The sequence below is a fragment of the Hipposideros armiger genome, unplaced genomic scaffold (genome assembly GCF_001890085.2).
Source record: "Hipposideros armiger isolate ML-2016 unplaced genomic scaffold, ASM189008v1 scaffold_123, whole genome shotgun sequence".
Taxonomy (NCBI): domain Eukaryota; kingdom Metazoa; phylum Chordata; class Mammalia; order Chiroptera; family Hipposideridae; genus Hipposideros; species Hipposideros armiger.
The window spans coordinates 253,044-256,798 of record NW_017731473.1 but is presented as its reverse complement, the minus strand read 5'-3'; the positions used below and the strand labels follow the sequence as shown (position 1 = coordinate 256,798).

Genomic DNA, 3,755 nt, shown 5'->3' with positions numbered 1-3,755 from the left:
CACAACTCCGAGCAGGGGACACATAATACAAGCAGGAAACAAAGCATGTGGGCTCTGAGTGGAGAACAAGTGGGGATAATCTGAGCATAAGAAAGAAGGCAGCTTGCTTTGAAAAAATAGAAATGATTTACGAAAGCAGCAAGGGTCGGGAGCTAACATTTATTGATCTTCTGTAATGTGCCCAGTATTTTACATATGGCCTACCATTTAATTCTCCTAACAGCCCAGTATTTTGTCAGCACGTTTAGCCATATAATCCAGATTCTGTAGAAATTGTGTCTTGACTAAGGTCACACCTCTCATACTGCTCGAGCTAGGACAAGAACTGAGGCGTGCCCGTGTCCGTCCACAGGTATTCCTTTCCCATATATCAACCCGCCTCCATCAGGATTGGTAGGTCACACACTGGTCCCTGCACAAGAGCAACAGAAGTTTGGAAATCCTGTTTACCGTACTCGTTTCTGTTACAATGCAACCAATGGAAACATTAAATGATAACAAGTCATTTGCATAGGCCCTGGAACACAGAGATCACTCTGTAAATGTCAGTTTTCATGATTTTATGTAGCCAGAAATTGGACCTGGAAAATTGATGTGATTTATGTACGAGTATGAGCAAGAAAAGGTTCTTTAAAAGGTAGAGGGAAAACATGCTATAATTTCTGATATTTTTGGCTACTGAGAGTGAATCCGAAGCATCTCCTCCCAGTTGCATGTTTAGCATCTTGAAATTAACCTTGGTAGAAATAGTCATACCATAGAAAGCAGCAAACAGCATCCCTGTTTCCCCACTCCCCTCCCCTGCCCCTGGAGAGCTGGTTGTGAAGCATCCGCCAGCACATCCATGAGTACTCCCCATCTCCACGGGAAGATGTATGATCTCAGTTGTATGATAGAAAAAAAACAAACAATGTTTTTTTAATGAATTTTTCTTTCCCCAAAAAAAAGACCCACAAATATATTTGTAGAAACAAGATGATTTTCTTGAACGGTACAACAGCTTTATGTGGAAGAAGATTTTAACTGTCTTAGGGAAAAGCCTGGCATTGGGAAGGGGCTAAGTACAAAGCTACATGTTTAAAATGGGAATTGGACAACAGATATTTAGACACATATGTTAAAATTCTGAAGCGTAGTGGTGATATTTAAGAGAGTCACTTCCAGAATAAATGCCTCAGGATATAAATTCTGGTTTTGCCACTTACTAGCCATGGGATCTTGGGCCAGTTAATTAACTTCTCTGTTGCAATTTCATCTATAAAATGAGAGTAATAACAATGTTCCTCCGAGGAAGTCAGTAGGACTCTGTGAAGTGATGTAGGTCAAGCGAGTCACACAATGCCTGGGACACAGAACTCACTCGCAGAATGCTAACCTCCAGGGCTTGACTGAACCAGAAATGGAGCCTGGGAAACTGGGAGCACCTATGTGCAAGTGAGAATAGAGATGCTGAGAGGTAGCACACACAGCGCCCCCCTCTCTTGATAGTCCAGGGTAATAGTTGAGATTAATCCTTCAAACGCTGGCCTATTTGACCACAACACAGAGGAGATGATTAAACTCCTCTTAGAGCAGAAGGCTGAATATGAACTATGAAGGTCTCAGTTTCCGTCCAGTGGAATCAGGTGAATGGGGCTCTGTCAGTGCTTCTCAAGCCTGCTTATCAGAATCACCCCAGAAGCTTTAAATATATATATATATATATTTCCTGTCCATAAGTCATAAAAGGTCACTAAGTCCTTAGGGATCGGGGCCCATGCAGCTCTCCCGTTTCCAAAGCGCCTCTCCTCAGGAGACTTTGGTAATCACACAGGACTGGTGACCATTGAGCCACATCTCAGCTCTGGATCTGTAAACCAAAACTAAGTTTATTTCATCTCCAGCCGCAGGCTCGGACCCACCCCGGATGTTTGTGTGCACCAACTCCTGCAGCAGCGTGTGGGGCCGTGCCAGTCAAGGCTGAGCACTGTGTGGGGAGTCACTGTTCGCAGGGAAGCTCATTCTAACATTGGTGAGATCGGATTCCCATGAAAACTCTGGCTTGTGCTGAATCCATGTGTGTCTGTTCCTCCATCACATCCACCTGTCACCTTAGTTTTATCTCTCAGCGTCAAGTAGAGTCCATGTAGATTTGACTGAACCCGAACCAAGAAAGGAAAAGGTGGCAGAGCAGTCATCTGCAGAGGAAGCAAAGAGAATATGTACATTAAAAAAAAAAAAGAGGTAAAAAGAAAAAAAAACCACAAGCAAACCAACAAATAAAACAACAAATGTACACAGAGAAGAGCCTATCAGTACTTATTACAGTCTAGGCAGGTCTGTCCCAATGCCCTCTGGCTAATATATTCTAGGGCGGGAGTTAGAAGATGTAGAAGAGAATGACTTGTCAGCTCGGAGGAAGTGAAGGATGGCATGGGAATTACAGATAATCCCACTTTCCTCTTTGGAACCCTCCAAGAGACTAAGAATCCTGCTATTTGTTTTTTCCATTTTAAGAAAGGTTTTTTCTGCCTTTCATTAGCACTGGCCTAGATTGTGTCGCTTTTCCCTCTGGTGTTTGACCAAATGCTACTGGAAACATGATGAGATGGAGCTTTTACTAGGGGATAAAAAGGAATAAAAAACAAAGCCATGCGTTTTAGGCATTTACATTCAGAAGGGCCTCCGGTCTCTTCCACTTGGGGCCTTTGCTCAAATTAAATTACCTTCTGCCCATTGTCACCATGGCTCTCTGTATATCCAGGGCTTGAGCTATTGAGATGAACGAGTGGAGCCCACGTGGTTGGGGAAGACCACAAGAGACATCACTGTTTGATACCTTCTCTCAAAAAGAATAGGTTAATTTCATGCCTTACGGGGTAGAGTTAAAAAAAGGCAAAGGTTTCTAAGTTCTCCTGATCTTTTAGTTCCTTCTGAGACAAGATCAGGAATCTCTTTGGCATTCATCAGAGCAATTGAGGGGACAGCCTCCATGTTCTACTGACTGGTCTAGGCTCCAATCGTTGTCTCTCTGATCCGTCCACCACACCGTCCTCTGAATGACAGTGAAAGCTCCTTTCTGTGCTGTGTCTGGCTCCCACTCTCACAGCCCTTGCGGTGCATGGAGCTCATTAGAGACAGCGCTGGGGCAAGTGCAGGCCAGACGGTTGCTGGGTGACTCTGTGCTTGCTGAGGAAAAATAATTAAACATGGGCAAAGGAGACCCTAAGAAGCCAAGAGGCGAAATGTCGTCATACGCGTTCTTTGTGCAAACTTGCCAGGAGGAGCACACGGAGCGCAAGACGCCTCACTCAGCTTCTCCGAGTTTTCTAAGAGGTGCTCAGAGAGGGGGAAGACCATGTCTGCTAAAGAGAAAGGAACAGTTGAAGACATGGCAAAGGCGGACGAGGCCCATTATGAAAGAGAAAGGAAAACTTATATCCCTCCTAAGGGAAAACGAAAACGAAGTTCAAGGATCCCAAGGCACCCCAGAGCCCTTTTCCTTGTTTTGTTCTGAGTATCTCCCAAAAAATAAAGGGAGAGCACCCCGGCTTATCCATCGGCGATGCTGCAAAGGAGCTGGGAGAGATGGGGAGTGACACTGCCGGAGATGACACGCAGCCTTGTGCCAAGAAGGCTGCTGCGCTGAAGGAAAGCTATGAAAAAGATATTGCTGCTCACGGAGCTACAGGAAAGCCTGATGTGGCCAAAAAGGGAGTTGTCAAGGCTGAAAAGAGCAAGAAAAAGAAGGAAGTTGAGGAAGATGAAGCAGAGGA

The 3,755-nt window shown here is 44.8% G+C and overlaps 1 pseudogene; it reads left to right on the top strand.

The window, feature by feature from the left end:
- Positions 1-959: 959 nt before the first annotated feature.
- The window catches only part of LOC109385721 (high mobility group protein B1 pseudogene), an 11,089-nt pseudogene continuing 8,293 nt past the window's right edge, over positions 960-3,755 (top strand).